The sequence below is a fragment of the Ursus americanus genome, chromosome 3 (genome assembly GCF_024610735.1).
Source record: "Ursus americanus isolate L20-20 chromosome 3, mUrsAme1.1.p, whole genome shotgun sequence".
In the NCBI taxonomy this organism is placed as follows: Eukaryota; Metazoa; Chordata; class Mammalia; order Carnivora; family Ursidae; genus Ursus; species Ursus americanus.
The window spans coordinates 28,184,316-28,197,991 of record NC_142129.1 but is presented as its reverse complement, the minus strand read 5'-3'; the positions used below and the strand labels follow the sequence as shown (position 1 = coordinate 28,197,991).

Genomic DNA, 13,676 nt, shown 5'->3' with positions numbered 1-13,676 from the left:
TGCTCAGTAGAAAAAACCAGCAGCAGGGCCAAAATGGCTCTTCAGAATCTGGAGGTAAGACCTAAGATTTGCAGTGAAATTGGCATTGAGTGCCAAGGACCAAGAGTGATGACCTAATGAAGAAGACATGGCTAGTTAGAAGGAATGAATGGGATGCTGTCTGAATTGCTTTGGAGACAGTCAGTAATGAGAGTAACCAGTCTCTCACGTGATCTTTGTGACATGTCTCATTTGTTGCCTTGATCCATTTAAAGGACTTAGAAAGTGACCAAAATTGGGGCTTGGAACATTCGCTTGAAGTTCCAAAGACACAGTAGACAACTTCTATGCATATCAACATTGCCAAATCAAACACTCAAACTTTTCACAATTTTGTTTCTGTGCCTCCTCATGCCCAATACTGAAACCCTATATGAGCATTAATAGGCAGCACAGTCTTGGCTCTGCTCCCCCAGACATTATTTAAACAACCCCTTCCAACTACCATCCCATATTCTCACAGATTCGTTTCAGATAACCTATTGAGAAAGGTCAGGGAAGAGACTTGCTCTAGCCGTAATGTAGGGAGTCACAAGTTCATATTCCATTTGTGCCTCCAATAATTCTATTTGTTTCCATTGCATTAGATGTTCCAAGATAATGAATACTTCCATAGCAACAAAAGTCTGACAATAAACTGTTACCTTGATTTTCACATTTTCAAAGAAAAATCCCTCAATGGCAACCAAACCAGAAGTCTCAGCAATGAATGTGCAATAATGGCTACAAGGTGAACAGTTTTTCTATTCCTTTCTCTTAGCAACATCATTGATTCTCTTGGAAAGGAATTTAGATTAGATTAGATGATCTTTTTTTTCAGTTGTATAGCTTGTCACTAGCAATTAAAATATGCAGTTGCTTTTGAACAGCACAGGTGACATCAGGGAGATTTATTATATTCTAATACAAATGATTTACGAATGCAATTTTATTTTAAAACTCCCGTCCTTTCTGTCTCTCTGGTTACAATTGTCAAAGTATTCCAAAAGCAGAAAGTATGTGTATAACTGAAGAAGTACAAAATATTTTAGATAGTAATACTGCTTTACAGGCTGAATTCAAAGGACTGCTATTGCTATACAGTTGGGTTTTTTTAAACCAATCACCTTTCTTCTTTGCACAACGTGCTTTATGGGCAACCTCCTTTACATTGTGTGAAACCTGAAAATGCTTTATAATGAATTACAGTTAAGGAAAAGCTATACCTATCAGCCATAAGGAAACTGAATTCTGGCACCTAGAACTTAAGTCCTGGCAATGTTGAGGGTTCAAGGCTCCCAGCATCAGTAGCTGCCTTTGTAAGGGTTAGACTAGACCCACACAGAGAACACAGGCATATGCTAGAGGTTCCCTGCAAATTCAGAGCTTTAGTGAACACTGAATCAACAGGCAAAGCAGGGGGTGATTGTATGGCTAGGGGTTGATTGATCTTGAGTGAAAAGGGGGAAACTGAGGTTGCTAGTACATGAGAGAAATGAGTCTGGAAAACAGAAGATGCTGTAGGACACTTCTTAATACTATCATGTCCTGTGAGTAAAGTCCATGGAAAATTACAAGAACCAATTTAAGTAGAACTGCTAACGGCTCAGACCCTTCAAGGATGAGAATTAGGGTCAGCTCACCAGGCAACGAATCATGACCAGTTATAAATATTAGCTACATCCATGTGACCAGTTGCAAAAATGAGAACTGTAATAGTACCAGTGTTTTTACTTAGCTTTATGTGACTGTTTTCGTTTTCTTACCTCCTTCATCCCTTATTATCTAACAAGATGTGTTAATAGTAGTTAACTAAATATTTAAATTAACAGGATATCAAAAAGGGAGTGTAAATCAACTAGGAGAAGAATGAACACCCAAACACACAAAAAAGATACTTGTAGAAATGGATGAAGTCACCTAGGGAGTGAAAGAGAAGAAAAGTGAGCTCAGAATGGAAAATGAAAGAGGAAAAAGAGCTGGAAAAATGAAGATCCGCCAAAAGGAGACGAAGAGGGAGCAACCAGTGATGTGGAGAAAATGGTGTCCAACTGTGTCAAATGCTTCTGATAGATCAAGATAGATAAGGACTTAAATATACCACTGGATTTAGCAATGGAGAGGTAATTTCTCACCTCGATTAGAACAAAGTGATGGAGATGGAAGCCTGACTAGAGCAGATTCATGAGGAGTGGAAGGAAAGGAACTGGAGACTGAAAAGGTGGTCTACTTTTTTGAGAAAATTTGCTGTTAAGGGGAGCAGAGAAATGGTGGAAGCCAGTGAGAGGGAGGGGGTCAAAGGAACCTTTTTTTTAAGGTGAGAAATACTATAGCACATGTATATGCTAATGTGAATGATCGTGTAGATCAACACAAATTAATAATTGAAGAGGGAGGGGAGAATTTGCTACAGCAATGCCCTTAGGAAGGTGAAAAGAAATGGAATCCAGGGCACAAGTGGAGAAAGTGGCCTTAGATTGGTGCTTAACCTGTTCATCTCCTTTAAGTGGAGGGAAGAGTGTTATGTGAGTTTAGGTATAGATGATTTAGTAGATTAGGTAGTGGGATCCTGTGCAAGTTCCTTGCTAATAGCTTCTATTTTCTCAGGAAAGAAAGAATAAGCGTCATCGGCGGATCCTGTGGTTCAAGGAGGGAAGTGCTGGAAGCATCATAAGAGAAGAATGGAGTATTCATATGGGAGAGTAGGAGTGGGACAGGACTAGAAAACTGTGGTACAGTCACTGGGAGGCACTTGAGCTTAGTGGACGTGAGTGTAAGGCACAGTCTATGTCAGGCTGCTATACTATGCACCGAGAACCAGGATACAGTTCCTTTTTGCACAAGTAGATCTCAAAAGGAGAGAATGTGAAGGTGCAGAGCCAAGCATATTCAACTTCTCCAAAACTCACCAGTCACATAAGTCAATCTTCTCACAGGGAGAAGAAAGAAAAGCAATAGGGAGAGGATGGAAGTGTCCCACCTGTAGCCTTTCCCTCCTTAGGAGGAGAATGGAAATTCCCTTCCTTCTAAGAAAACATGAGGAATTAGGTGTAGATGGTCCCCTAACCTGGAGGAGCATTTAACAGTACCCCAGTGGGATACACATTCTGCATACTGCATTAAGGCATTTCTTTGAGACATTTCTTAAAGAATCTGGCCAAATTTATGCAAATACTCAATAGATCTCACCATTGGGATTCATTTTAATTACCATAACAGAAAACAAAAACAAAAAACCTTTGGCCCCAAGGTGGAAACCTGGAGCACAAAGAAATTATTGGCTCTAGTAGGTATTTGGCCAACAACTTCCTGGCCAAACTGGACTGCATCAAGATTCTGAGGTTCCTAGCACAACCCAGAATAACCCATGTGTTGGCAACAGGAGAGAAAGGTCATGGTTTCTGAAGAGTCTTTCCATCAATAAAATTGCCTCTCAGATCTTTTAACGACAAAAGAAAGTTTTAACCATTTAACTGTAATCAAGTTATTTAAAGCTACCTAACAATTGAAAATGTTAGGAAATTGTATGCAACACAGGTGTGTAAAATGGTAGTTAATTTTATTGCTACTTTAGCATTCCAGTTGAAGGTGGGGGAATTTGAGATTCAATGAAGTACTCAGATGAGAGTGCTAAATCTACAACATAGTTGTAGTTTTCCTATCCCAGAAACTGCTCATTTAATCTAACAGAATAGCTCTATAAATTCAAGTATGAGTGTCAGTATGTAAAGTGGCAAAAAAATAAATAAATAATAAAGAAATCATGAAAGAAACTCTTTTCCATCTATAGCAGAGATTTTCAGCCCTGCCTGCAATTAGAATCACTTCAGAAACTTTTAAAAAATACAGATGCCTGAGACCCATTCCAGATTAACTTCAGCATAATGAAATGAAGGGTGGGAGGGGGGACAGGCACAGATATGCTTTTAGAAGCTTCCGTATGATCCTGATGTACACCAAGGTCTAGAACGATGGTTCTCAATCTTGCTGCAGTTAGAATCACCTGGGGAAGTCTTCAAATTTGTTGATGGCCAAAGCGCACCTTAGACCAATTAGATTAGAACATCAATTGCTTGATTCAGGCATCAGTATTCTTAAAGCTCCCCTAGTGATTACAATACGTAACAACGGTTGAGAACACTGCTTTGAACCATTGGTTTAATGGGACCAGTGACACTGGATTACCTTCTTTCTTAATTTTGGTATAATTAAATTAATGTATACACGTATATTTCACTAATAGAAGAGTATATTGGTTTGGTTTAGCACCAGATATTCTATTGGAAGCAGAACTTTCTATAAAAAAGAGACATGAACTTATGAGGCACAGTAAGTCTTCAACCATACTAGTCCTGAGAACCCTCCTCCACCCATTTTCCTCCTATGGCTTTAAAGATGGAGAAATATAGAGAAAGCTTTGGATGAAAAGAGAAACACTGCAGCCATCATGGACCATGAAATGGCAGCTGCATGTTCAAGGCCACAGACAGAAGGAGCCTGGGTCCTGGGTAACCAGACATCGTAGAACAGTCTTAAATGACCTACTCAGACTTTAACATGAGAGAGAACTTATCTCTACCTTATTTAAACACTGTTACTACTGGGTGACTTTCAACAGCTGAACCTGTATCCTAACTAATACAAGTCCTGACTAGGTAGTCTTGCTATAAAGGTGTAACTCTTATTCAAAAAAGGTGTTTTTAATGCATATGGTTGTCATTCAACCTGGATGACAAAAAACTTCCTACTGCCACAAAATGCATCTGTGAGCAGGAAGAGTCTCCTACACAACGGATATTTGCACTCTTAATTCTGGCACCTAGGGCAACGTTCCTCATATTTTGCCTGTGAATGACTTTCAAAAGTTAGGACTTTTACAAGGTTTTTGGTAAGTTGAACAAAACATTTTTTTAAAAAATCTTTTTCAGGGGCGCCTGGGTGGCTCAGTCATTAAGCATCTGCCTTCTGGCTCACGGTGTGATCCCAGGGTCCTGGGATCGAGCCCCACATCAGGCTCCCTGCTCCACTGAGAGCCTGCTTCTTCCTCTCCCACTCCTCCTGCTTGTTGTGTTCCCTCTCTCACTGGCTGTCTCTCTCTCTCTGTCAAATAAATAAACAAAATCTTTAAAAAATAAATAAATAAATAAAAATTAAATAAATTAAATAAAAATAAAAAATCTTTTTCAGGGGCACCTGTATAGCTCAGTCAGTTAAGCATCCAACTCTGGATTTTGGTTCAGGTCGTGATCTCTGGGTTGTGAGACTGGGACCCCCTGTTGGGCTGGGTGTTGGAAAAGATTCTCTCTTTCCCTCTCCCTCTGCCCCCCCAATTTTTTTCAAACATGTAAATGTAAAGATATTATTTAACAGAGTGTAATATAAAATCTTTTTTTATAATCGAATTCAGTCAATGCCAAAGCATATGTAATTGTAATTTATATCTTAAAAATACAAATTTCCCAGCTCCCTGCCACCGTGTAGGTAACATAGTCCTATCTCACAAATGAAACAACTCCAGAACATCTGCCTCCAGTCTCTTAATTCCATGTTTTAATTTTTATATTATATTGTTTCATGGTGCATTAAATCTAATTCCAAATTCACGCTATTTTTCTTTTATAATTATTAATATCTCTGTGAATTACAGGGTATAATAATGAGCCAGTTACCATTTCAATTTTAAATCCTTTCTTCACAAGTCAGCTTGTGCTGCAATTTGCAATTTTGCCACTGGATGGCACCAAATTTTACCTTTTAAAATCAATTTTCAATTAAAATTGAGACTGGTACCCAGCAGTAAACATTTAAATTACAGGAGTTAATCAAGAACTAAACACTTCAATCAGGTAAAATCACACCCTGATCCCCAAGTCAGTGCTAAAACTCAACATGCTTCACCACATGCTTGTAACTGAAGAAACAAAGTATGTGTACAAATGAACATTTCAATTCCAAAGTGCTGACAAAGTAAATTCTATGTAACAACACTAATGAATGTTTAAACTTGAAATTAGATTAATCCAAAGGAAAACTGTTCAAATACATAAGTCACAATAAACTCTAACTCAGTATAAAGACACAGAAAGTAATGCAAATATGCTCCAACTTTGTTAATTCAGGTTGGTCAATATCTAAAGCTTATGACAACCACCTATTTCCCTGAACAATCTGCTCTAAGAGTTCACTCCCATGTTTCGTGCCCTTGATAGGGCTTCTCAGTCTTTCTGTGGCCTGAGAAGTCATCTTTTGATTTCCCTATCAAAGCGGCCTTCTCTTGGAGTAAACCTTCAACATGTTCTTGGTTCATCCTTCCTCTGTCCCGGTAATTTATACATTCAATCCAAAATTGTATTTCAATCACTTCATAATATATACATGTATCAAATCATCACATTCTGCACCTTAAACTTCCACAACGTTATATGTCTATTATCTCTGAATAAAACCAGGGGTAAAAAGTTGCACTTTGTATATGGGCTGGTTGGGCATTATAACCAGCCTTCTCGAATACTGCCAAGAAAAACTGTGCATGGAAGGAGGAAAACCAGAAAAGGATAGTTCATGGGAGGCAAGAGAAAAGTCCTGTAGGATAGTTCCTTTCTCCCTGTTGCTCAGACCAGAAATACATGGAATTATCCTTGATTCCTTTCTTTTTCCCTTTTCACACTAATCCATTAATTCTATTTCCTGACCTTTGGGACTGCTATGGTCTGAATGTATGCGTCCCCCTAAAATTCACATGTTGAAATCCTAATGCCCAATGTGATGATATAAGGAGGTGCTTTGTCATGAGGGTGGAGCCTTCATGAATGGGATTAGTACTTTTTTTTTAAGATTTTTTATTTTTAAGTAATTTCTATGCCCCACATGGGGCTCAAACTCACAACCCTGAGATCAAGAGTGGCATGCTCCACTAACTGACCCAGTCAGGTGCCCTGGGATGAGTACTTTGATAAGAAGACCCCACAGGGCGCCTGGGTGGCTCAGATGGTTGGACATCTGCCTTCAGCTTGGGTCGTGATCCCAGGGTCCTAATACTGGGCCCCATGTCAGGCTCCCAGCTTAGTGGGGTGTTTGCTTTTCCCTCTCCCTCTACTGTAACCCTGCTTGTGCTCTCTCACTCTGTCAAACAAATACATAAAATCTTTAAAAGAGGGAGGAGGAGGAGGAGGAGGAGGAGGAGGAGGAGGAGGAGGAGGAGATGATGACCCCACTGAGCCCTGGCCCCTTATGCCATGTGAGAATGCAACAAGACGTCTGCAAGCCTTCACCAGAACCCAACCATGCTGGTACTACGATCTTGTACTTCCAGCCTCCAGAACTGTGAGAACTGATTTCTGCCCTTTATAAGCCACTCCGTGTGTGGTATTTGTTATCAGTAGCCTGAAAGGACCAAGACAAGGACTCAGTCACTTCACTCTACTCCTTCTCCTGTAACCCTGCTCTGAGCCACTACCATTTCTTCCCTCCATTATATCAATAGTCTCACTGGCCTCTGCCACCACCTTCCCTCCCTACAGCCTGTCAACGTAGCCGCCAAGGATCCTGCCAAATGTGAAATATCATTATGCTGCTCAAAAGCCTCCAATGGCTTTTTCTTCTTGAGTGGAGAGGTTGTGACTTTTAAGGTGAATCTTTGAACTTCCTGATAGCAAACATTTACCTTCCTGAAGCAAACCTGAAGAGTCAAGCTACCTTTGGCACAGCCCCTTCCTTAAAGCATGTCTTTCCTATTGTAGTAAATCCAACATCAATGATGTTGGCATGTATATATATATGGATATATACATGCCTGGGCTCTGTGGTCTGCGGTCAATACCTACCAAATGTTCTCAACATCATTTGAGATAGGTATTATCATTTTCTTCTTTTATAGAAGAGGATACCGAGCTCCTAGTAACTGCCAAGGTAAGTAATAAGGCCCTGACCCAAAACTAGATCAGCCTAATTCTTTATGCCCTTGATCTCACAATGCTCTCTTGTGTTATCACAGGGAGTCCAGAGGCCACAGTGGCTGGTTCTTCTCTGTGTTTCAGATTCCATCACCCCTTCCACTTCACTCAGATCAGAACGTCCCACTTCTGTGCCACTCTGAGCTGGGAAATTTTATTAACTGATCTCAAAGATAAAAACTTGGTTTATGAATTCTAACGTCCATTTTAAAACACAATTATACATGCTTGATGTAATTGTCTTGATGTAAATATATAATGCCATGAACCAAAAGGGTGGCCTTGGTGCTGAGCTCTGTGGCAGAGGTAGATATGTGGGGCAGGCAGAGGTTCCTGGTACCCAAAAGATATTCCCAATGGAAGGTAGGAAGTTGGGGGTGGGGGGCAGCAGAAGAAAGCCCCTTCTGCAGGCTATTCCCACCTCAGGACACTTTTTCTCATGCCTAAATATTGTCCACTAATCTTAATCTTTACATTAAAATGAATTCCCTACGTATTTTTTATTAATTTCATTTCACTATTTTCCCTGAGGAAGTATGATGGAAATACTCAGGAAATATGCTTAAACTGCATGATACATAATACAGACTAGTTATAAGAAGCAAAGTCCCCCTATATTAAATTTTGGGTTACGTTATCTTTGAGGGTCAATGGGACACCAATCTCTGAGAGTACTTTTAACAATTGTACCAATGCCTATCATCTACTCCCACAACTCCTCCCCAGCTTCTATGAACCAGACTTGGAACAGTTATGCCTGGGAAGAGAAATGAACCTTCAGATTTCTCAAGGACTGATTATGTGGCTTTGTAAGCTTCCTTGCATGTTTTTCATATATGTATTATATTTCTATATTGGTCAGAACTGTTAGTTGAAAATAACAGAAAGACACCTCAAACTGTGTTTTCAAACCAAAGAGATAACTAGGAAGTTCAAGGGATGAACACACAGACAGCTGAATTCGAGGGCCCCAGCAATGGCATCAGCCTTGGTCCCTCCTTTCCCTGTCTCTCCAGCAATGACATCAGCCTTGGTCTCTCCTTTCCCTGTCTCTCAGCTCCGCTGCCTTCTATGCTGGTGTCCTTCTCGGGCATGTTTTTGTTGCTGTAGTTTTGGCTTTTTTGATGAGGTTAGTTTTGCTTTTGGTTTTGGTTTTTTGTGGTTTTTTTTTAAAGATTTTATTTATTTATTTTTTAAAGATTTTATTTATTGAGAGAGAGAGAGCAGGAACAGGGGGAGGGACAGAAAGAGAGGGAGAAGCAGGTTCCCCTCTGAGCATGGAGCCCAGTGAGGGGCTCAATCCCAGGACCCTGAGATCATGATCTGAGCCAAAGTCAGAGAGTTAACTGACGGAGCCACCCAGGCGCCCCGGTTGGTTGGTTGGTTGGTTGGTTGGTTGGTTGGTTGGTTGGTTTTATGACGGCCCACGGGCAGCTTTAGACTCAATTTTTCCTGGGGTAACAATTTGTATAAAGAGTTTCTTTCCCAACAGCTCCAGCAAACCTCTCAGTTTCTTGAGCCCGATGTAGGTCTCATGCCCAGTCTTGAAGTAATCATGATAGTTGGGAAGTGGTCATCTCCAAAAGGCCAGGCCTGTGACATAGATGCCTACCTCTGGAAAAACCCCAACCCAATATACAAATTGAGAGTAAGGTGGTCAAGTCCTGAAAGGGTGAGAAAAGATGCTGGACAGGAAGAGAAGAAGAAAAAAAAAAGATGTCTTAAACTCTACAACATCTGTGTCTTCAGCAGGTTACAAACTTACCAAGAGTAAGGACTACATCTGACAATTATTTGTATTCTCCAGATAGTACCCAAAATAGTACCATACATAAAATCTCATAAATTAATGTTTATTAACAAATTTCCTAGCTGCCTGAATTTAATGGATTAAAAGGGACCTTCATCTAGATCAAAAGATGTGTTTCCCTCCCTAAATAAGTTACTGCTTAAATTCTACTAAGTCTATGTAGCAAAAAACATGTACAAGATGCTATACTTAGTGTTTTGATGCATATTATTCATGTAATAATTAGTCCAAACATATGCTAAGTACTCTTTCTTTTACAGAATAAGGAAACTGAGCATCTGAGAGATCAAGTAATTTGTTTAAAGTCTCCCAGTTAATAAATGGGGAAGCTTGGGGAGGTTTTTGATTCTAATACCAAATTATTTCCACTAGACTAGAGGTAGACATTCAAAGGTGACAGAAGTGTTTGGACAGAAAGTTATGTTAAATAATTGAAATGGGATGCTTTTAGAAAAGACATGTAATCATGCTTATGGTATAAACTAATCTTTATTGATTTAGTGCTGACCTCCCTGTACATTTGATACTTGCCTGGTTACCAGAAGCATTTGAGTTAGGGCTCTCCAAAGGACCATGATAGGCTTAGAGAAAGAAGTCATTCATGCTCCACAGCTTCACATCAATGTTATTTCCTTGTTAAAAGGTACAATATTCATACACATTTGAAAATTACATCTAAATTACCCAGTACTGGGGGCTCCTGGGTGGCTCAGTCAGTTGGGTGGCTGACTCCTGGTTTTGGCTTGGGTCATGATCTCAGGGTACTGGGATTAAGCCTCGTGTCAGGCTCCGCACTCAGTGGGGAGTGCTTCAGGATTCTCTCTCTCCCTCTACCCCTTTCCCACTCACTTGCACTCTCTCTCTCCCCCTCTCTAAAATACATAAATTACTTTCTTAAAAAGGACTAAGCTGTCTGATATTAAAGAAATAAATAACGCAGTATTGGTAGAGTCAAAGAAAAATAGAACAAAATGGAAAGTACAAAAACATACAAGTCTATATGATAAACATGGCATTCTAATCAGTAGGAAAGAACGGGCTACTCAAGTGCTTTTATCACAAGTGGCTGTTCATTTGGGGAAATAATTAAATTCGGTTTATACTACACATAAAAGGAAATTCTAAAAGAAGTGAAGTACTGAAAGAAAATATATTTAACAAAAGATATTTTCATAATTTGGTGGTAAGGAGGACTTTGTAAGCAACTTATGAAAGTCAAAGCCATGAAAAAAGAAAGTGAAAAGTTAGGACCTTCCAAGTGATGGAAGGAATTACAAACCTGTAACAAACTATTGTGGCCAAAGAGTGCTTGTAAAACTGATGAAATCATAAGCTATGTGGAATGCGCCAATGTCACTTTCCTAGTTTTGACAGTGTACTATCATTACACAAGATGTTCACTGTTGGTGGAGGCTGGGTAAAGAGCACATGGTATCTCCCTATGCATTGGGGGGGGCAACATTCTGTGTATCTCTATATAATGGTTAATTTTATGTGTCAACTGGACTGGGACATGGGATGCTCAGATTAAACATTATTTCTGGGTGTGTCTTTTAAGGGTGTTTCTTGATGAGATTAACATTTGGAGTAGTGGGTTCAGTAGACAGTCCTCCTTAATGTGAGTGGGCATCATCTAATCCATTGAGGGACTGAATAAAACAGAAAAGCAGAAAAAGGGGAGTCCACTCTCTCTGTCTGACTGGTTGAACTGGAACGTCAGTAGTCTCCTGCTTGGATCAGGACTTAACCACTTAACAGTTCTTGAACTGTTATCACTGGCTTTCCTGGGTCTCCAGCTTGCAGACAGCAGTTCGGCAACTTCTCAGCCTCCATGATAACATATATATTTATAGCCTCCTACTGGTTCTGTTTTTCTGGAGAACCCTAAAATGCTATAATTATTTTAAAGTAAAAATTTTTTAAAAATATAAATATGATGTGTGTGAACTGAACAATTAAAAAAACAACTTGTGTTTAGTTGTGGGAAGTGATAACTACATGAGTATCTGTAGAGAAAATAAGCAACCACACTTAATATTTCCATGAATCAGCATTGTCAAGAAAAGTCCAGGCTCAACAAAACTGGAGCCCCAGGTCCTGCACTGGCCAAGAGAAGGCAAGTTCCTTAACCTCTATATGCCTCAGTTTCTTATCTATAAAATGGACCTCATAATAGATAGTATATTGGGACTGTTGTGAGAATCGAATGAGCTAATGTCCGTAAAGCACTAGGCCCAGTGGCTGGCAAGTCGTATAAGTATTCAATACATAGTAGTTACAATTAAAATTATATTCATTCATATTTAATTATATTGTATAAGTGTCAATACCTTCATAATTTTGGATTTTGTCATAATTCTAAATCTGGTACAGGTCTAAAAAATGTTATGAGAGCTATTTTCAAACTCATTTTTGTACTAGAAAATAATTTATGAAATCCTTATACAAGACCATTGGAGCTTTAATTTTCTTCATCTCTATTTCTCAGCATGCTGGAGAGTGTATTATCCTATGGGCTATTTAGTCTTGGAGTTCCGTTCACACTGTCCTCAGGAACTGTTGCCAAGGTGCACAGATGAAAATTAGAATTGTGAATCTTTCTTATCCAAATCTCATTGCTAACGCCACCTCTGATGGCTAGTCATATTAAAGACTAAAGTGAGTCGTTATAATGTGACCTTTAAATTGCACAATCTTTTTATTTAAAAAGCATTACTCAAAAGGCAGCAGAGAGGCCAGAGCCCACAGCTACTTACAGCGTTTTCTAATACAGGTGATTTTCTGTCCTGGAGTTATCATGAGCGGACCAGATACTGGAATGAGAAATGAAATGGGTGTGACAAACAACTAATAAAGGATAAAGATACAATTCACTGTCACTGACCAATCTCATTATCATTAGGACATCAGATTTTTTGGAACATCGTTTTCACAATCAAGGACGGAAAGCTGTTTTGGTGAAAATAAACATTGGGTGAAAGCAAACATAAGGAAAATTCAGGCTTAAAATTCTTCACCTAAGTCAATCAGTTCATCATTCCAAACTACTCTGCTCATTTTTAAAATTAGAATTTATATTTCCATTTAAAACTTCAGATGGGACTTGCAAAAAAAAATGAGTAAGATCTAAATTTAAGTAGCTGTCAAAAATACATTCTAGTTAATTGAGAGACAGAATTTTATAACCTTTGTCAGGAACATAAGGGATTCTAACTAAAATTACTAATTCCATGACAAACAAAAAAGGACATTTGCCCTGAGACCTGCAGCCTGCAGCCAAGTATTCAGGAAGCAGCTTTTTTTAATAAAAGGAAGAAGTTGTAGACTCTAATTTTTTTTAAAGATATATTTATTTATTTGAGAGAAAGAGAGTGCGGGGGGAGGAGGGGGCAAAGAGAGAATCTTAAGCAGGCTCCATACTCAGTGCTCAGTGCATAGCCTGGCATGGGACTCGATCTCAGGACCCTAAGGTCACAACCTGTGCTGAAACCAAGAGTCAGACACTTAACTGACTGAGCCACCCAGGTGCCCCTACAAACTCTAACTTTGAATATCAATTATTCCAACATCCAAGCATTTGAAATTCCCAAAATTTGATTTGTAAAAATTCTTTAAATCCCAAAGAAAAATCTGGTTTGCTCAACTGACCTTCATGTTATGGTTTTATTAAGGATCCAAACCTGGCCTCAGTTTGATCTGCATAGCACTTATGGTTAAGCTGCCCTGAAGATTGCTCCCAAAGCCCACTGTATAGTGTCTCTGGATATGGACTACTTCTATTATTTCTTAAGACTAGTCAGGACTCTTCTTATTGTGAGTGACAGAAGTCTTCCTCAAATCAGCTTAAGTAATAAAACAAAAGGAAATATATGGGCTCATATACTCATTAGTTCCAT

At 39.2% G+C, this 13,676-nt stretch overlaps 1 long non-coding RNA gene across 1 annotated transcript in view; it reads right to left on the bottom strand.

Moving 5' to 3' along the window:
• The window catches only part of LOC148110355 (uncharacterized), a 73,296-nt gene that overhangs the window by 21,991 nt on the left and 37,629 nt on the right, over positions 1 to 13,676 (bottom strand). Inside the window, exon 2 of the long non-coding RNA XR_015723744.1 lies at positions 12,537 to 12,593. This is a non-coding gene — a long non-coding RNA (uncharacterized LOC148110355). The remainder of the gene's footprint in view (positions 1 to 12,536; positions 12,594 to 13,676) is intronic.